Genomic DNA, 22,477 nt, shown 5'->3' with positions numbered 1-22,477 from the left:
TCAAATAAGTCGCCTACAACCGTGCCCCAGTGACATTGGGGATTACCATCCATTAAAATTCCGTCGTTGTATGGAAATATAAGTCCATGAATGGCTGAAAATGGTCTCCAAGTAATCGAACACAACCATTTCCAGTCAATGATCGGTTCAGCTGGACCAGAAGACCCAGTTCATGCAACGTAAAAACACAGCCTACACCATTATGGAGCCACGCACCACCATATTGGACAATGCCTTGTTGACAACTTGGGTCCATGGCTTAGTGTGGCCTGCACTTCACTCGAACCCTACCATCAGCCCTTACCAACTGAAACTGAGAGTCATCTGACCAGGCCATGGTCTTCCAGTCGTCTAGGGTACTGATGTGGTCGTGAGCGCAGGACATGCGCTGCAGGCGATGTCGTGCTGTTAGCAAAGGTACTCGCATGGGTCGTCTGTTGCCATAGCATATTGACGCCAAATTTCGCCGCACTGTCCTAACAGATACGTTCGTCGTACGTCCCACATTGATTTGTGCGGTTGGTCCAAGCAGTGTTCTTCGTCTCAGCACTGATAATTCTACCCCAACGCCGCTGCTGTCGGTCGTTAAGTGAAGGCCGTTGGCCACTGCGACGTCCGTAGTGAGAGGTAATGCCGGAAATGTGGTATTCTCGGCACACTAACGACACTGTGGACCTTGGAATACTCTATTCCTCAAAGATTCCCGAAATGGAATGACCATTGCTTCTAGCTCCAACTAACATTCTGCATTCAGAGTTTGTTAGTTCCCGTCGTGAGGCCATAAACGACAGAAATCTTTTCACATGAGTCACCTGCGTACAAATGACAGCTTGGCCATTGAATTGCCCTTTTATACTTCGTGTGTGCGATACTTCCGCCTCTATATATGTGTATATCACTGTCCCATGACTTGTCAGCTCATTGCATTCTACAGGAAAACAGAGTCGTTCTTCATCACGTCTTCTGTTCTGCTATTCACTAACCACTTTCTACTCATAGAAAAGAAGGTTATTCTTTAATACACATATGCTCTAGGGTCGAATCGTATCCGGATGATGCAGTTTACTTATACGAGGTTATATACTTGTCAGGGGACTTAGGAAACCCAGAGAAAGACAGATGTGTCTTCTCCTTATAGTTGCTGCAATGTTTTGCGTTACAGGCGCACCCGTTTGTAAAAAGTATTCCTCAAACCAATATAAGGAATTGCAATTCGCTTTAGATTTTCCAAGATGCTGCCGATCTCAACAGTTTCACTTACTGGCCCTTTGAAGCGCCGCTCTCACAGACAAGGTATCGCCACTGTTACATTACGCTATCGTTGAATTGAGATTGGATGGCAGGTTCAGCCGCGCCTTGTGGCCGAGCGGTTCTAGGCGCTACAGTCTGGAATCGCGAGACCGCTACGGTCGCAGGCTCGAATCCTGCCTCGGGCATGGATGTGTGTGATGTCCTTAGGTTAGTTGGGTTTAAGTAGTTGTAAGTTATAGGGGACTGATGACCTAGGCAGTTAAGTCCCATAGTGCTCAGAGCAATTTGAATTTGACAAGTTCATCAATCGCGGTGGCTGGCCGGACTCTCGGTAACCCAGGATTAGGTGCTTTCACTGACAGGGAACCATGAGTGCGAGGTCTGTTGTACGGTTTATTTGAAAGTGTTGTGTTGACAATTTTGACAGGAAAAATATTTGCTGCTAATCACTCAACATGTGCATCAGGAGGACGACAGAAAATGAGTGCCCGGGAAATGCAGAGATTTAGGTTCTATGGGATGTATGTATTACATGTCACAAAATGGACATGGTCGACATTAAAAATGTTCGAAACAAACCGTTAACTTGCACCATGAACATAGAATGATATATGGCACACCACAGTGAACACAATGGTTCGCACCATCAAGATCTAAGGCGAACTCCGGAGTTATAGACAGTACAGGACGTTCAGCCAGGATCCACACTTAAAGAATGTACATAGACTCATTTTGGTGTATCGGGGCGATGAGAACTGATGGAATGTGATGGCATGCAACCGAATGGGAAATAGTCTGTCGTGGAGATTACCGTGGAACTGGCTATCCTTTAAGGTGTGGCTCCAGATGGTGTGATAATATGTTTTATATGCACGGAAAAAACAAACATCCATAGCCTCAATTTGTCCATTGGTTCCAGGTGGTATGAACTGCAATGCCACGTACTTACCAGGAGGATTGTGATTTTTGTACGCAGATCAGGAGTCAAGCAAGAGCAAGTGATTTTCACCAGCTATGGGCCAAAAGCACTGCTCATGCCATGGTTATAGTTGTTCTCTTGCGCCCTTTTTCCCACTCTTGGTTGCTATGACAAATATTCTCTACTGACCTTGAAAAATCACGCACACGAGAAAATATCGTAGGGGGCAGAGTACCTCTAACTTCTCGCAGCACAATAAATAACTTTGGAACCAATTTACCATGTAGATTGATGGTTCAAATGGCTCTGAGCACTATGGGACTTAACATCTGAGGTCATCAGTCCTCTACACTTAGAACTACTTAAACCTAACTAACCTAAGGACATCACACTCATCCATGCTCGAGGCAGGATTTGAACCTTGTAACATTACAGGACATATTGGGACATATTGAAGTATTCGATACTGTAGACTTTTAGGGGATGTCGATACAGATATGCAAAATGTAAAGGGAAACTTTGGTGATGTTTAAATATTGTACTGTGTCAATATTAGGACATTTTGCACAGAAAGAACAAAAATAGAATTAATGTAAATATATATTAGTGTTAGTAACCTATTTTCATTCAATTTTGTAATTATATTTCATTTTGTAAAAGAAAGACTCACTGTTTGCTGTAGCTCTGATTAATTGTATAAATTATCAGTTTTGAGCTAAATTATTTCGTATAATGTGGACAAGATACTTTTAAAAACTCACCAGCTAAAGAGAAAGTCTGTAAATGAACGTTTAATGCACACTTCTGGAACTTTCTATGGAGAAATTCTATATTATGATCGCAAAAATACGAAAACTTGTGAAAACTGTTTCATAACCTAATTTCGAAAGACGATTTGTATCAAGAAATATTGCTAAAAAAAATTTATTTACGTTTTGAAACACGATTTACATCATTTTACATATAAATAGTTGTTCTAAATCACTCAAGAAATATCCAGAATCAAATGTCAAGATATTTCTGGAAACATCGGTACAAATCTGGTGAAGGTTATCTAGAAGCTGGTAGAAAAATGTTATAAAATCTATTTGGAAATTATGCTTGTAAGAATTTATATGTACTGATCCTTTTACTTACTTTAATCTGTACTAAAATTCTGTAATGTCTTATTTAGTTTAAAGTCGTGAATTGCTATCGTATTGTAAACAAAACATTGTCAAAGACTCTCATTGTTTGGAAAGATATTAATACACCCAGGAGTTGTCAGTTGCCAGTTCGGATATGCAGTGCGGTTAGCTCGGAGAGTCAGTTGTTGAGTCTGTGAAGTCTATCAGTTCTGTTTGTAAATAAACGTCTGTAATGAAGAATTACTTGTTGTCGTCAATATGAACTCAAGACCTTTTGCACGAAGCAGACATCTCCTAATGCAACGTTTTAATTTGGTGTTGAGGAGCTGAAATGTTATAATTTGGTGGAGGAAGCAGAGGATATGACGACCACCCAGTGATTCTTCAAAATAAAATACGTCTCTTCTGGGATGACAAGAAGAAAATACGTCTGTTTTGGGACCACAAGAAGAGGATATACGACGGACCAGTCATTATTCAGAAGTAAATACGTCGATTTTGGGGTCACAAGAAGAGGAGTGAATTAACCGAGCGAAACCATCCTGGAATTGAAGAAATTTCGCAAAACACGGACACCAACGACCGCCGACGGACACTAAGATAAGTACCTGCTTCCTAAAATAATGGAAAAAGACGCAGATTTCAGTATTGACAGCGGTGTAGCGAGTACACCTATTAGGGAAAGTGCTTCTGACAGTGTAGGAATGTTGGAAATGTTAAAACAAATGTTTTCAGAGTTAAACTCGAAGTTGGATAACACAAACTCGAAGATGGACGATTCTCGTGCCGAATTACGTCAACAAATTGAACAGACACAACAACAGATGGACAGGTCGATTTCGAAGGCTGTGTGTGATTTAAAATCAGAAATAAATTCAAATACAGAACAGATTGCTCACACTAATCAGGTTCTCGAAGAATGGCGAATTACTTTTGAGTCAAACCAAAAAGAACTTAGTTGTCGTGTGGACACGGTTGAGAGCAAAATTTCTGTCCTTGAAACTGATTTAAGTAACGAAATTTCAAATAACCAGTCAAAACTTAAAAAAGTTGTTGATTTTGTAAATGAGGAAAATTCTCAATTGAGAAATGAATTTGACCAGACAAAACGATTTTTTGAAAGTGAAATTGAATCTTTCAAATCTGATTCTGACAAAAAGGTCAGAAATTTGTAGTAGAGTAGGTAATGTCGAAAAAACTGTAGACAGAAAATTTGTAGAAATACAAGAAACTATGTTGCAAAAAGGTTTTAGTAATAGTTGTAATGGGGTATGGGGAAATTTTCCCATTAAAACTTATCCCGGTGACAAGAATATACACCCAAAAGACTTCATGCAATTCAGCAAGGAGCAGTTCACGTTCATAATGACAGATAGTGTTAAGATAAAACTTGTAAAGAAATTACTTGATGGTGAGGCGCTTTCGTGGGCCAATCAGAATTGTTCCGCGGAAATGTCCTTTGAAGATTTCGAAAAATGTTTTCTAACCAAATTTTGGTCTGAAACTGAGCAAGCTCGAATCAAAAGTGAATTCTTGAATGGTCCTAGTTACAGAGAATCTGATGGGTCAATGAAAGCCTATTGTGAGAAACAGTTGCAAAAATTAGTGCATCTGGATAAGCTATTTGATGAGCTAACTCAAATTGATGCACTAAAACGGAGACTTCCGAAAAGAGTACAATGGGGTTTAGTATATGGTCCAGATGAGTCCATAGAACAATTCTTGAAATATGTGGACAAACTTGATAGAGCCTTTGAACAAAACAATAGATTTAATGACTTTGTAGGTTCATCACACAGAGGGTGGGAACCGAACCGTGGAAATAATAACAATAATAGTGAACGAAGAAACTTTAACAACAACAGGGATAATTATAATAGCAATGACAGAAGAAATTTTGGTAGGGATGATCAGCACTTTAATTCAAACAGAGAATGGGAAAATCGAAACAGGTCCTGGGGTAATGACATGAGAGAAGGTAACCCGAGGCAGGGAAACGACAGACATAGGCCTTTAAACGACTAAATGCTCCACTGGGAGTCTGTCAGTTTGGGGCAAGGAATTTTCAAAATCAGGCTAATTTCACCCGGAACAGACAGCACTATAATCAGAGACCTAACCAGTATAGACAGTATGCTTATGATCGATCTGTAGATAGAGGTAATGAAAAAATTAAATTTGACAGGAAATTTTGGAATGTCATCAGAGAAAAACTAGAAACAACTGTAATAGGAACCAGGCTACCTTTGATGAAGTAGGCTTAGAAGATGACATAATTGCAAATTTATATGATCAAGAAGAAGCACCTAATGCTGAAATGAAAGGTAAGGATAACTTGGATAATTTTGGATTGTACAAACTTATGTGTGGTGATGTTTTAGATGTAAGTTGTCATAATGATGTTCGTACTGAAGTTTCTGGAAAGTCTGATATTCATGTGGATGTGGTTGGTGAAGATGGTGTTGTGAGTAATGTTGGTGATACTAGTAGTGTTTGTAGTGTAAGCTCAGGCAATGATGATGATAATGTTGATGTTAAGGCTAATGGTGATTATGTACTAGAAGATTTTGATGGTGAATTGGATGGAATAGTTTATGTTGAAGTTAAGGAGGATGTTATAAGCAATAGTGTTGAGAATAGTTGTGCCAGGAACTCTAACTACTTTCCACATGAGAATCAGATTGTGCCAGTTCAGCTTAGTAATACATCAGGAGACAGGGGGGTTGATTGTGCTGATGCATCTGAGATTATTTTGAAATCTGTTTGGGACAAATTTAAAGATTACAGTGATGACAATGATGTTAAGATCAAATTAAGGGAAATTTGTGAACCAGTTTCTGCTTTTAAGCCTAATGAAATCATCAAACAGGGTACTAGTCAGGATGTGTGTGAGGTAAATAGTAATCCAGACATTCCAGTAAATTCCAGTAGACCTAGAAGTTTGAAGAAAGTATTGCCTAATAAAGAAAACCTAAATATGGAACAGAGGTATGATGAGATAGCAGAAGATCTTTTGTATGAAGAACAGGAAGAAATGGAAAACACCACTACTGGTAGTCCATACATAAAAATTAAAGCTGCAGGTTGGGAAGGGTATTGTTTGATTGACACAGGGAGTCCAGTTAGTGTCATTTCAAGCAAATTAAGAGATATAATTAAGCATGATCCTGACTTTGTTGAATTACCAGTTGTTGGAATAAAAATTAGAGGCATTACCGGCAAACTGAGCAAAATTGTTAATAGACAGGTGTTGTTGTCCTTCAGTATAAATGATGTACAGTTTACTCAAGGATGTCTTGTAATAAGTGACCTAAATGAGAATGTACTGTTGGGTATGGACTGGATATTAAAAGCTAATGCAGCATTTGATTGGGAAAAGAGTTTGTTTACCTTTATTGATCCTAAGACGAGAGTATGTTCCAGTACTGACATGTCGGTTCAAAACTGTGCTGATAAGGGAATTGAAATTAGGGACGTTACATTCTCTAAAGACAGTGGTTATTGTGTAGAGGAAATTACTGAGGATTATGATGATGGAGAATATGGGGATATAGTTCAAGAAAAATTACGGGAATCAGATAATTTGAACCAAGAACAGAAGGTAGAGTTAGAAAGATTATTGTGGAATTACTGTGAAGTTTCTGATGATAGACCTGTCAGAGTAAAGAATTATCAATGTAAACTCAGATTAAAACCACATGAGCCATTCTTTATAAAACCTTTAGTGTACCCATTGCAATGAGAAAAGATGTAGAAAAGGAACTTCAAAAGATGGAAGAGTGGGGCATCATTGAGAGAAGTAAGAGCCAATACAATAATCCTTTGGTAGTGGTTGCAAAATGTGATGGCAGTGTCAGGCTTGTACTAGATTCAAGACACCTAAATAAGTATCTGGAAAGAGAGACCGATCATCCCGAGAATATAGACGAATTACTTCATAAATTTGAAAGAATGAAATACATGACCAGTTTAGATCTCACATCAGGATTTCACTAAGTAGAATTAGAAAATGATTCCAGAAAGTATACTGCCTTTTTGTATGGGGGAAGATGTTACCAGTATTGTGTGGTACCATTTGGGCTGAATGTCTCAGTAGCCGAATTCATTAGAGCACTTGACTTTGTTTTGGGAAAAGATCTTCTATCAAAATTAACTGTGTATGTAGATGACATTTTGATCACTGGAGAAACTTGGGAAGAACATGTTAATACTTTGAGGGAGGTTTGCAATAGATTAAGGAAAGGGGGAATGTCACTTAAATTATCTAAATGTAAGTTTGGTATGAAAAAATTGAAGTTTTTGGGGCACAGTATTTCTGAGGAAGGTATTTTGCCAGATCCTGAAAAACTCGAGGCAATTGCAAAATTCCCAATTCCAAAAACCAAGAAACAACTAAAGTCATTTTTCGGGATGTGCGGTTACTACAGAAAGTTCATTAGTACCCAAGCTCTAAATGCTCCAAGTCTTAACAGATTGCTGAAGAAAAACGCAATGTGGGTTTGGGATCAGGAATGTGAAGCTGCTTTTGAAGAAATAAAAACACAGTTATGTAACAGTCAAATTTTGTACCGTCCTGATTTAAGATTACCTTTTTGCATTATGGCAGATAGTAGTGATTATGGCCTAGGTGCTCACCTTTTCCAAGAAGTAAATATAAATGGGAAAATAGAACACAGGTCTATTGCTTTTGCTAGTCGAACCTTGAAAAAACATGAGAGGCAATACACTGTTACCGAGAAAGAGCTTTTGGCCATTTACTGGGCATTTTCTAAATTCAGAAATTATTTATTGGGAAACCAGGTAGTTGTCTACACAGACCATAAGGCATTAATTTATATTCAAGAATGTAGGTTGCATCATGGAAGGATTACCAGGTGGGCACTCTTGTTACAACAATTTAATTACTCAATAAAATATCTTAGAGGACCCGATAATGTAGTTGCTGATGCTTTATCTAGACTACCTGTGGGGGGTGACTTTGAAGATGACAGTGGGGAATGTGAAAAAGAATTCAATATTATGTATTTAAGAGGGGTGGACAATGAACAAGAAATCAGAGACATTTGTAATGACATCCGATGGAATCAGAACCACGATGAGAACTGTAAACTGGTCAAAAGTTATTTAGGGAAAAAGGGACATGAAAAAGTGGGAGATTATTACAAAATCTACAAGGGGATTTTATTCAAGAGAAACAGTGTAGATAGCGATGTATGGAAATTATGTTGGCCTGAACAGTACATCAATGTACTCATCAAGTACATTCATGAAAGTTTTGGTCATTGTGGGATTCAAAAGTGTATCCAGAAAATCCAAGAAAATGTGTACTTTAACAACATAGCCAGGAGGGTTAGAAAAATTTTGACGGGTTGTGACAGGTGCCAAAGAGTAAAAGTATCCAACCAAACTTGTCGAGGATTGATGCAAAACATCTTACCAAAAGAACAACACGAGTTAGTCGCTGTCGACTTATATGGACCATTACCGAAGACCAGAGGAGGCTATTGCTACATTTTTGTTATGGTTGATGTTTTTTCAAAATTCATTAAATTATACCCTCTTCGCAAGGCAAACAGTAAGAGCATTATTTCAAAAATCAGAGGAGACTATTTTGGCAGGGATGGAAAACCTCAGAAAATCTTATCAGACAATGGGACTCAATTTACTTCTGGAGTATGGAAAGCTTTTGTTGAAGATGAAAATATAAGTCACATTCTTATTTCAGCTTATCATCCGTCAGGAAACCCTTCGGAGAGATACATGAGGGAAATTGGGCGATTCTTTAGAACCTACTGCAATACTGATCATGCTAGTTGGATTGACTATGTTGAGAAATTCGAAGATGTTGTGAACAGCCTACAGCATTCCTCAACAGGGTTTTCGCCTTATGAAATACAGTATAATAGCAAACCACCACATCCAATTAGTGATTTCATTGATTTTCCGGTCTGCAAACCATTAAGTACTCAAGAGAGAGAGGAAATAGTGAGAAAGACCATGAAATCTCAAGGTGATAAGAGGAAACGTAGACATGACAAAATATTGAAGCCTACTCAATTTAAAATTGAAGACTTGGTCCTTGTTAAAACACAAGAGAAGTCTAAAGCCATCAGTGGTGAATTAAAAAAATTTTTTGACATATACATTGGACCTTTCAAGATTCAGGACAATCCTCATCCGAATGCTTACCGTCTAGTCTACCCAAATTCTGGCAGACTGTTTGGCCTACGAAACGTGACCGAACTGAAATTGTATAAAAAATGTAAAAAAGTATTTTAGATAATAGATGTTTATAGACTTTTATATCTAATCTTACCAGGATATTTTTGTATACTTTGTTATGTTGTATTTATCTGATTCCTCAGGGGAGCATACATTCTTTGTGTGCTAAGTGTTTGGCGAGCACTAGGTCCCCTAGCTATGCAATTGTCATATTTCATTTTCGTATTCTGGGATTGCATCTTACACTTATTTTGTGATCCTGTATAACCAATTTTCTCCATCTGTCAGTCTATCCTCTCCTAGCTTTAAGAAATTATTTAGAGTAAATTTTCTTGAGTAATTAGACTTTAGAGAATTCAAATTTCTGTGTCCTTAAAAACCGGTCCACCGACTATTAAATGCTTTTGCTAATGTTTAACTGGGTTTGACCACTGTATGCTGTATATTCATAGCGGACTGTGCTATTGCAGCCTGTGATAGCCTGCACTGTATATGGAAACCATACGGACTGTGAAGATGAGACTGAAATACAGTGTGTGGCATTGAGGTATACCGACCTTTAAGGAAGAAGATCACCAACCTTCAAGAAAGAAGATCACTGGTCTTCAAGAAAGAAGACACCAAAGATATGTGTAAAACTTTTCTGTTTTGTAATGTAAGGACATCAACCCTTCCGTGTTTCACGTGGAAGTGCCGATGGGGGGGTTGTGTAACATTACAGGACATATTGGGACATATTGAAGTATTCGATACTGTAGACTTTTAGGGGATGTCGATACAGATATGCAAAATGTAAAGGGAAACTTTGGTGATGTTTAAATATTGTACTGTGTCAATATTAGGACATTTTGCACAGAAAGAACAAAAATAGAATTAATGTAAATATATATTAGTGTTAGTAACCTATTTTCATTCAATTTTGTAATTATATTTCATTTTGTAAAAGAAAGACTCACTGTTTGCTGTAGCTCTGATTAATTGTATAAATTATCAGTTTTGAGCTAAATTATTTCGTATAATATGGACAAGATACTTTTAAAAACTCACCAGCTAAAGAGAAAGTCTGTAAATGAACGTTTAATGCACACTTCTGGAACTTTCTATGGAGAAATTCTATATTATGATCGCAAAAATACGAAAACTTGTGAAAACTGTTTCATAACCTAATTTCGAAAGACGATTTGTATCAAGAAATATTGCTAAAAAAATTTATTTACGTTTCGAAACACGGTTTAAATCATTTTACATATAAATAGTTGTTCTAAATCACTCAAGAAATATCCAGAATCAAATGTCAAGATATTTCTGGAAACATCGGTACAAATCTGGTGAAGGTTATCTAGAAGCTGGTAGAAAAATGTTATAAAATCTATTTGGAAATTATGCTTGTAAGAATTTATAAGCACTGATCCTTTTACTTACTTTAATCTGTACTAAAATTCTGTAATGTCTAATTTAGTTTAAAGTCGTGAATTGCTATCGTATTGTAAACAAAACATTGTCAAAGACTCTCATTGTTTGGAAAGATATTAATACACCTAGGAGTTGTCAGTTGCCAGTTCGGATATGCAGTGCGGTTAGCTCGGAGAGTCAGTTGTTGAGTCTGTGAAGTCTGTCAGTTCTGTTTGTAAATAAACGTCTGTAATGAAGAATTACTTGTTGTCGTCAATATGAACTCAAGACCTTTTGCACGAAGCAGACATCTCCTAATGCAACGTTTTAATTTGGTGTTGAGAAGCTGAAATGTTATAACCTGCGACCGTAGCGGTCACGCGGTTCCAGACTGTAGCGCCTAGAACCGCTCGGCCACACCGGCCGGCTGTAGATTGATGGTCGAAGTAATTGTATACGAATGCGTTAAGGCATGGATGTTACTTGGTCTTGATACAACTCTCTTCGTACCTCTAATTTCCAGAGTTCCTTTCAGATGCAATTCTTCCTCAAGTCCCGATTCAACTGAACAATAGGATATAATCTGTTTATCTCATCAACAAATTTTCGGGCCGTTCCGCAGTTTGCTGCGCGTCGTCGAGTTGACGCTTTGATTGCAGTTTCCTTATCTTACGTCTTCCAATTCAGTAGCACTGTTTGAAGTTATGCAAACATCCGCTGCTTCCCTTGAAATCACTGTAATCTATGTTGCGTGCAATTTGATGTGCATAACGTAGTAAGTCAGTATCATGCACATCCTGTAAATTGTATCGAGCATCCTTGAAACGGGCGAACACCAGTTTTGTAACAACTTCGCTTTGTCCTCCCTTGAATGTCCGTAGTTTTTCTTACTCACTATGCCCTACAGGGTTATACTGTTGCGGATTTGTTCAAAATCTATTCATAATTTTTTTTTAGTATGCTGGGGATGATTTTCCATGAACTTAATTATGTCTACTACCCTCTTCTTGGTCAACGATTGTTCTTTACCAAATTTCATAGGTGATGGGATTTGTGGCTCACTGTCCGACAGGGGTGATGAACTAAATTGCTCCTCGCCTGTTTCAATCACGTTCACTCGTCAAGCACATATCACTATCATTGTACTCATGTACATTGACTGCACATTCGAGCGTATACGACGCCACACATTCCGTCGAACATCTAACAGATACGCTAAGATTTCATCTCCCGCTTCTTTCTCACTCTACGAAGTTCCTTGGGTCCCTTCCTGAGGAACTGCCAGCCACGGGAACTGTTGTTGTAGATATAATGCGCAATGTTTGCTTTTTTTATCGTTGCCTCTGCTCTGCTTTGTATTAACACCACTAGTACTGTAGCAATGTTGTGGGTTACTCGTGGACAAAGCCGTTCAAATACGTGATCTGTCACTCAATATGTGAAAGGAATAGGACAGAAAATCCATAAAACTGGTATCTGTAATATTGGTTGGAAGTTTTTGCGCCATGCACTACAGGGTGTTACAAAAAGGTACGGCCAAACTTTCAGGAAACATTCCTCACACACAAAGGAAGAAAATATGTTATGTGGACATGTGTCCGGAAATGCTTACTTTCCATGTTAGAGCTCATATTATTACTTCTCTTCAGATCACATCAATCATGGAATGGAAACACACTGCAACAGAACATACCCGCGTGACTTCAAACACTTTGTTACAGGTAATGTTCAAAATGTCCTCAGTTAGCGAGGATACATGCATCCTCCCTCCGTCGCGTGGAATCCCTGATGCGCCGATGCAGCTCTGGAGAATGGCGTATTGTATCACAGCCGTCCACAATACGAGCACGAAGAGTCTCTACATTTGGTACCGGGGTTGCGTAGACAAAAGCTTTCAAACGCCCCCATTAATGTAAGTCAAGAGGGTTGAGGTCAGGAGAGCGTGGAGGCCATGGAATTGGTTCGCCTCTACCAATCCATCGGTCACCGAATCTGTTGTTGAGAAGCGTACGAACACTTCGACTGAAATATGCAGGAGCTCCATCGTGCATGAACCACATGTTGTGTCGTACTTGTAAAGGCACATGTTCTAGCAGCACAGGTAGAGTATCCCGTATGAAATCATGATAACATGCTCCATTGAGCGTAGGTGGAAGAACTTGGGGCCCAATCAAGACATCACCAACAATGCCTGCCCAAACAATGAGTCGCATGTGAACACAAGTACTGAAGTCAACATTACCTTCCTTCAATTGGGGCAACTGGCGGTGAATCGAGGAAGTACAGTACATACTGACGAAACTAAAATGAGCTCTAACATGGAAATTAAGCGTTTCCGGACACATGTCCACATAACATCTTTTCTTTATTTGTGTGTGAGGAATGTTTCCTGAATGTTTGGCCGTACCTTTTTGTAACACCCTGTATATGGCGACTTCTGCGATGTATGTGTATATGCAGAACGAAGCTTCATCATTTTAAATTTCTGCTCCTCTTTAGTCTTATCTGTTTGTATAACACAGCTCTTTCTGGAGCAGACTTATTATTGCAGTAATCGGCTCTCAAAGTTGAAATGAATGATGTACTGCATAGGGTCAGAGTTCAGCTGCGTGGCAGCAGTTTGCGAATGTACGGCTTTGTGGAAGCGTGATCGGCTTAAGTCTACTGAACAACATTGACAAAATAGAACTGTTATTATACTGCTCACAATTACATACTAGGTTTTGAAATATCACGAGTACGCAACGTATTTTCTTTGACGGTGTCTCTTTGTTTAGGCGCTTGTCAGCAATTTTTTATCACCGCTTCAACGGCTGCGAGCTACTCCAATCGAGATCGTTCGGCCTTTATCGCATAATAAAGAAGCTACGCTACTGTTGGACTTCGTGTCTGGGAACGTTGTGTCCTCGTTAATGTTACTGATATTTATTCTCTCGCTCAGAAGTGAGAAAGGCCGCGACGGAAATCGATAACTTAACCCCATGAGAACAGTTGACCTGCTAATTCTGAGGCACGAGAAGAGCCAGACAGGAATCGATATCCAACTCTGGATTAACGGCCGTTACTGTGTGCGCGGGTGTATATGAGCGTGGATTTTTCTCTCTCCACCAAGCAAGGGCCGAGATGGGTTGCCCTCTACGTTACTACAGGGTAACACAGATCGAAAGACTGTCGTTATGCCTCTGTGTGAGCTCTACTCTCTCTGATTTTATCCTCATGGTCTTTTCGCGAGATATATGTAGGAGGGAGCAATATACTGCTTGACTCCTCAGTGAAGGTATGTTCTCGAAACTTCAACAAAAGCCCACACCGAGCTACTGAGCGTCTCTCTTGCAGAGTCTTCCACTGGAGTTTATCTATCATCTCCCTAACGCTTTCGCGATTACTAAATGATCCTGTAACGAAGCGCGCTGCTCTCCGTTGGATCTTCTCTATCTCTTCTATCAACCCTATCTGGTACGGATCCCACACCAGTGAGCAGTACTCAAGCAGTGGGCGAACAAGTGTACTGTAGCCTACTTCCTTTGTTTTCAGACTGCATTCTTTTAGAATTCTTCCAATGAATCTCAGTCTGGCATCAGCTTTACCGACCAGTAATTTTATATGGTCATTCCATTTTAAATCACTCGTAATACCTACTCCCAGATAATTTATGGAATTAACTGCTTCCAGTTGCTGACCTGCTATACTGTAGCTAAATGATGAAGGATCTTTCTTTCTACGTATTCGCAGCAACTTACACTTGTCTACATTGAGATTCAATTGCCATTCCCTGCACCATGCGTCAATTCGTTGCAGATCCTCCTGCATTTCACAATTTTCCATTATTACAACCTCTCGATATACTACAGCATCATCCGCAAAGCCTCAGTGAACTTCCGATGTAATCCACAAGGTCATTTATATATATTGTGAATATTAACGGTGCTACGACACTCCCCGGCGGCACACCTGAAATCGTTCTTACTTCGGAAGACTTCTCTCCATTGAGAATGACATGCTGTGTTCTGTTACCTAGGAACTCTTCAGTCCAATCACACAATTGGTCTGATAGTCCATATGCTCTTACTTTGTTCATTAAACGACTATGGGGAACTGTATTAAACGCCTTGCGGATTCTCTTTTCTCTTCTCTTCCAGTTTTCCTCAAATTACGACCTATGTTTGATACTGGTACATTTCTTTTGGCCAGGAATATCTACTTTTCCTGTGTTACTCTGCTCTTTACGTTGTCGTTGCTTCGTTGGTCATGCGTTATTTTACTTCCTAGCTAGCAGAATTCGTCAGCTTCGTATACCTCGAGATCACCAATTCTGACGTTAAATTTGTCACTGATCTTATTTCTGTTTGCAAATAATTGTCGAAAATCACATGCCGCCATCAGAGCTTTGGAAAACCTTACTATTGTTAGTTTCACTTGTCAGAAATGAGCATCAGTTACGAGAAATATCTGTGTGGATACGTATACGATTTTACATGGAAGTGGAATTAGACGTCATGTATCTATCAGCGTTTGCTGTAAACCGCCAAAGTCAGGAAAAAAGAGAGAGAAAGCTAAACCAGTCTGGGAACCATTGGTACCTACATTATGCAGATGGTATAGAAGCTTCAATACAAAAGATTTAGGACATCTCCAGCCAATCTATTAAAAAAAAATCTGGAGATTGGTGTCACGAGTAGAGAGACAGGTGAAGAAGTGAAGTAATCCCTCAGATTTCAGTTTTGTGTGGTTTCTCATCATGTAAGACTAATGTTGGGACGATCCCATTATAAAGCCATAGTAGATTGCTTCCCCTTTCATCACAGTTTCTAATAGCCTCAATGTCGACGAGACGATATACACTCCAACCTTTTTGTTCAATGTCTTTGTTCGTTCCTAGTTTCTGTCGTTCTCCTACACCTGTCACAATCTACTAAAAATCGTTAAAATCCTTTTAGTCAATTTATAATAAAGCTTTGGGAATAAGATGATGTGATAAGAGCTGCAAGTAACAGTCGCAATTATGTAAGAAGACCAAAGCGGATGGTTTGTGGAACCTGGTTTGTAATGCAGATGTGGTCTTGGAACCAAAGACTGGTGTATACTGTGCAAGCCTCTTCAGCTCTGCATTCTACATCTGTTTGTACCTGCTTACTGTAATCAAGCCTAGGTCTTCTCCTATAGCTTTTACCCCCCCATTCCCCCCTCCATAATTTCTTCTGTTGTGTACGACTTTGTACGCAATGGTAAGGGGAGCTGGGCTACAGAGTGGTGCAACAACTGTTGTACGAAGGCTGGAGTGGATCAGAAATGATTAGTGAACAAGTTAACACAGCAAATAAAAGATTTACTTAACTTGTATTTCCCCAAGCGTACGAAGACTCATTGCAAATAACGCAGCAAGAGTCCAGCTCATTCAGTAGCAACTACGTTAAATCTATCTGAAGGAAGCACGAACGAAGATGCGACTAAGTCGCATTATCCAGAGCACATCCCTTTGATTTCCTTCTTTTTTGAAATTTGTGCCCTTATTATTTACAGTTCATAAACAATAAATTACTTCAGAATCCACATCTGCCTCTGGAAATGTCTTACGGTTAAAAATGTGGTATCGAAAGCTCTCCCTTATCGTGTAATCAGTCTGAAACCATCCAGTATCCCCAGTTCTCTTCTAACTATATATGAACTACTTTCGTGATTCTTAACCAAGAGTTAGCAATTCTGCCAGGTGTCTTCCTCTTTTACTTCTCTTCTCCACGGCCATATTCTCCAAATATGTTTCTTACTCTTCATTTTACTACTACCGAATCCCAGTCACACATCACATTTAAATTTACCGTTCCCTTAGCCATCTAAATAATTGCCTTTACCTCACCATAAATTCTATGAATCTCTTTATTTTTGCAACTAGTTGGCACATATAAACTGCATTACTGCAATTGGTTTTGACTATAAGCCGAATCATTTATTTTTAGATTTTTTCACATTTTTGCTAAAGCCATTCTCCCTTACCTTCCCTACACTTGGTACTTATTATATTCTTATGTGAAATATTTCTCTATTGCAGAATGTCCCTGAACGTTTTTGTACCACCTTTCGTCGATCAATTGAAATATTTCATCTGTCACCAAGGTTACCGCGCAGTTACCTTCCATGTATCTACACTCTTGGAAATGGAAAAAAGAACACATTGACACCGGTGTGTCAGACCCACCATACTTGCTCCGGACACTGCGAGAGGGCTGTACAAGCAATGATCACACGCACGGCTCAGCGGACACACCAGGAACCGCGGTGTTGGCCGTCGAATGGCGCTAGCTGCGCAGCATTTGTGTACCGCCGCCGTCAGTGTCAGCCAGTTTCCCGTGGCATACGGAGCTCCATCGCAGTCTTTAACACTGGTAGCATGCCGCGACAGCGTGGACGTGAACCGTATGTGCAGTTGGCGGACTTTGAGCGAGGGCGTATAGTGCGCATGCGGGAGGCCGGGTGGACGTACCGCCGAATTGCTCAACACGTGGGGCGTGAGGTCTCCACAGTACATCGATGTTGTCGCCAGTGGTCGGCGGAAGGTGCATGTGCCCGTCGACCTGGGACCGGACCGCAGCGACGCACGGATGCACACCAAGACCGTAGGATCCTACGAAGTTGCGTAGGGGACCGCACCGCCACTTCACAGCAAATTAGGGACACTGTTGTTCCTGGGGTATCGGCGAGGACCATTCGCAACAGTCTCCATGAAGCTGGGCTACGGTCCCGCACACTGTTAGGCCGTCTTCCGCTCACGCCAAAACATCGTGCAGCCCGCCTCCAGAGGTGTCGCGACAGGCGTGAATGGAGGGACGAATGGAGACGTGTCGTCTTCAGCGATGAGAGTCGCTTCTGCCTTGGTGCCAATGATGGTCGTATGCGTGTTTGGCGCCGTGCAGGTGAGCGCCACAATCAGGACTGCATACGACCGAGGCACACAGGGCCAACACCAGGCATCATAGTGTGGGGAGCGATCTCCTACACTGGCCGTACACCTCTGGTGATCGTCGAGGGGACACTGAATAGTGCACGGTACATCCAAACCGTCATCGAACCCATCGTTCTACCATTCCTAGACCGGCAAGGGAACTTGCTGTTCCAACAGGACAATGCACGTCCGCATGTATCCCGTGCCACCCAACATGCTCTAGAAGGTGTAAGTCAACTACCCTGGCCAGCAAGATCTCCGGATCTGTCCCCCATTGAGCATGTTTGGGACTGGATGAAGCGTCGTCTCACGCGGTCTGCACGTCCAGCACGAACGCTGGTCCAACTAAGGCGCCAGGTGGAAATAGCATGGCAAGCCGTTCCACAGGACTACATCCAGCATCTCTACGATCGTCTCCATGGGAGAATAGCAGCCTGCATTGCTGCGAAAGGTGGATATACACTGTACTAGTGCCGACATTGTGCATGCTCTGTTGCCTGTGTCTATGTGTCTATAGTTCTGTCAGTGTGATCATGTGATGTATCTGACCCCAGGAATGTGTCAATAAAGTTTCCCTTTCCTGGGACAATGAATTCACGGTGTTCTTATTTCAATTTCCAGGAGTGTATGTTTGTCCGTCCAGCTTCTATGGCTGCCATTTTTAGAGATGTCCATTCCTCTTCATCTGAACTGCCTATTATTGTACTCGTTACGGCAGTATATCTAGCCTCAGATGACATGAAAGGCATCTCCTCATTTCTCAGTACCTTAGTGTCCCATTTCTTCGAACACTGATTCTTGCAGACGAATCTTAAGATCCAGCACAATCTTCGTCATTACTAAAGTTTGATCGGAAATTACATTCAGCTCCTGAGCACGCCTCATAATACAATATCTGTTTCCGGAATATCTGTCTGAACGTGATGTAGTCCAGTAGGAATCTTCACGTATTTCCGCGCCTTTTCCAAATATACCAGCTCCTTTTGTGATTTTTGTACAGTGTTCAAAACTGTCTCTGAGCACTATGGGACTTAACTGCTGAGGTCATCAGTCCCCTAGAACTTAGAACTACTTAAACCGAGCTAACCTAAGGGCATCACACACATCCGTGCCCGAGGCAGGATTCGAACCTGCGACCGTAGCGGTCGCGCGGCTCCAGACTGGAGCGCCTAGAACCGCTCGGCCACTCCGGCCGGCTTTTTGTACAGTGTATTTATTATTGCTAAATTACATTTTCATTTCTACTTACATACTATGTTACCCGTCCACTGTCCTCATAAGCTTTCTCTATCTCTTCAAATTCTGTTTGTGGCGTCGATATGTTTATATGAACTATTAATGTTGGTGATGGTTTGCTGTCGATTCTGAGGAATATAACGCTATCACTGAAGTGTTCGATCTGTCCTACTTTCCTACTCTCACTATACAGCTTTCTGCTGTATTAACATTATCTTATATTCGCCTGAACAAAAACCGTTATGTTCTTCCCATTTCGCTTCACCGACCCCCAGTACATCTACACCGAACCTCTGCATTTCCCTTTTCACATTTTCTAGCTTCACTGCCACGTTAAAAATTCTGACATCCCCTGCTCTGATTCGTAATATGTTATCCTTTCGTTGGTTATTGAGTCTTTTTCTCATGATTGCCTTCCCCTTGATAGTCACTTTCCGGAGATCCAAATGGAGACTAATCTGGAATCTCTCTCCAAAGTAGTGATCATCATGACACTTTCTTTGCAGTACAGGCCACATGTCCTGTGGATACATATTGTCCATCTTTGATGCAATGGCTTCCATTGACTTTTACATCGTCATGCCGTTGATCACAGCTGATTGTTCCGCCTTTTGGGGGCAGTTTCGCACACCAAGGGCCAGAGGTTGGCCTGAACTCTGCCCGGTCCTGCGCCCTTTTTGACAAAGCGTTTCGTAGAATCTTCGGCCGCCACTGCTGGTGATTTTTAGCAAAAATTTAAGCAGTGGCTTGGTCGAACCCGAAACCCAGGGCATTTTGACCGCTAGTCAAAGACTACATCTATACTATGTTTAACCATTTGGCTTTTTTTTAAATTCTTTATTTCATAACATAATAATAATAATTATACAAAATGACCCACCACCTTAATGATTAGTGGGTCCTATGTTTCTAGTTTTATATTTGCAGCTTCTACATTCTACTTGACTACAGACAGTGCTATTTATTACTAGGCAGACTACTTCTAATTTAATTAGTGTTAGAATTATTTCTAGTTTCTACGAAAGGTTAGTATTAACTGCCTGCAGCGTTACAGTTGTGCCAGTGTCAATATAAACCTACTTGGGTGCCTTGCTCATAGAGCTAATTCCTATGAGCATGCCCCTGGCACAGGGCAGGTAAAAAGTATCTATCGCTGCAGGTTCCTAACTTACTATCCTATTCTAATTGCCTAAAATCTACTTCCTATTCTACGTCATAATAGGAGCTTTGTCTCATTTCAGGATCACCCCAATCCCCCTGGTCCTGCACGTGGCGGATTCCAACTGTAAAGTCGACCTATCCACGAACAGCCGGTACGGGATTGGGGTGGTGGTCGCTATCGGTGATTTTTATTTACCTAGTCATGAAGGTCTCTCAAAAAGGTTTTTAATACTTTTTGAGATACCTCGTTGGCTAGCGTGTTCAGTATCTGAAAGGGCTCCTCTTGTCTTAGAAGGTCATAGGTGTTTGTACTTGGTAATGTTCGTCTCAATGTCTCGGCTACATCATCGAAAAGGGGACACTCGTAAACCACATGGTCAAGAGTACCCTCCGGTGCGCCACAGTCGCACGCAGGCGTCGCCCTTTTGCCAAACCGACATAGATGATTCGGATAGGGGCCGTGACCTGTGAGAAAGTGGAACAATCCCCGAGTTGGCTCAAAGTATTTCATTTTCAATCTTTCCTTAACATCTGGTAGGAGCTGAAAGGTACTTCTACCAGTTTCATCTGAGTCCCATATCTCCTGCCATAGGTCTTCACCCCTTCCCCGTATCTCCCCTTTTTCCCTGACTTGTGCCCCCATAATTTCCTCTACTTTGGTGTAGTTACCTTTTTTGGCGCAGTAGCATGCAGCCTGTTCCCTTATCTTTATATCCAGGGGACAGAGCCCCATTATAATTAACAGGGCACCCCACGAAGATGTTCTATATGCTCCCACGGACCTTAGTACCATGTTCCTTTGTACTCTACTCACCGTCACGGCAGGCACCACCCTCGTGAGCCTGTGTGCCCAGACTCCCGAGCCGTAACCCACTATTGATGTCAGTTACTATTATGATAGAGCTTAATTAGATGAGGCGGAAGGTGGAATCTCTTATGTCCTATGGAAATCAGGTTACTTAGTAGTTGCAGCGCTTTCTGGGTTACGGTTTCAATGTGCCTTGCAAAGTTCCACCTTTCATCGATGATGATCCCCAAGTAGAGCGTTTCTCGTCTCCGAAGAACCTGTCCCCGTGCCTGAGCGTTGATATCATCGTTGGGGAGCGGATCTTCTCCCTCACCAATCTACACTCCTGGAAATGGAAAAAAGAACACATTGACACCGGTGTGTCAGACCCACCATACTTGCTCCGGACACTGCGAGAGGGCTGTACAAGCAATGATCAAACGCACGGCACAGCGGACACACCAGGAACCGCGGTGTTGGCCGTCGAATGGCGCTAGCTGCGCAGCATTTGTGCACCGCCGCCGTCAGTGTCAGCCAGTTTTCCGTGGCATACGGAGCTCCATCGCAGTCTTTAACACTGGTAGCATGCCGCGACAGCGTGGACGTGAACCGTATGTGCAGTTGACGGACTTTGAGCGACGGCGTATAGTGGGCATGCGGGAGGCCGGGTGGACGTACCGCCGAATTGCTCAACACATGGGGCTTGAGGTCTCCACAGTACATCGATGTTGTCGCCAGTGGTCGGCGGAAGGTGCACGTGCCCGTCGACCTGGGACCGGACCGCAGCGACGCACGGATGCACGCCAAGACCGTAGGATCCTACGCAGTGCCGTAGGGGACCGCACCGCCACTTCACAGCAAATTAGGGACACTGTTGCTCCTGGGGTATCGGCGAAGACCATTCGCAACCGTCTCCATGAAGCTGGGCTACGGTCCCGCACACCGTTAGGCCGTCTTCCGCTCACGCCCCAATATCGTGCAGCCCGCCTCCAGTGGTGTCGCGACAGGGCGTGAATGGAGGGACGAATGGAGACGTGTCGTCTTCAGCGATGAGAGTCGCTTCTGCCTTAGTGCCAATGATGGTCGTATGCGTGTTTGGCGCCGTGCAGGTGAGCGCCACAATCAGGACTGCATACGACCGAGGCACACAGGGCCAACAACCGGCATCATGGTGTGGGGAGCGATCTCCTACACTGGCCGTACACCTCTGGTGATCGTCGAGGGGACACTGAATAGTGCACGGTACATCCAAACCGTCATCGAACCCATCGTTCTACCATTCCTAGACCGGCAAGGGAACTTGCTGTTCCAACAGGACAATGCACGTCCGCATGTATCCCGTGCCACCCAACGTGCTCTAGAAGGTGTAAGTCAACTACCCTGGCCAGCAAGATCTCCGGATCTGTCCCCCATTGAGCATGTTTGGGACTGGATGAAGCGTCGTC

The 22,477-nt window shown here is 41.8% G+C and overlaps 1 protein-coding gene across 1 annotated transcript in view; it reads right to left on the bottom strand.

Moving 5' to 3' along the window:
* The window catches only part of LOC126279406 (SEC14-like protein 2), a 277,669-nt gene that overhangs the window by 229,372 nt on the left and 25,820 nt on the right, over positions 1-22,477 (bottom strand). The gene's annotated exons all lie outside the window — the stretch shown is intronic.

This window comes from Schistocerca gregaria, chromosome 1 (genome assembly GCF_023897955.1).
Source record: "Schistocerca gregaria isolate iqSchGreg1 chromosome 1, iqSchGreg1.2, whole genome shotgun sequence".
Classification (NCBI taxonomy): Eukaryota; Metazoa; Arthropoda; class Insecta; order Orthoptera; family Acrididae; genus Schistocerca; species Schistocerca gregaria.
This window is presented reverse-complemented; position numbering and strand designations above follow the sequence as displayed.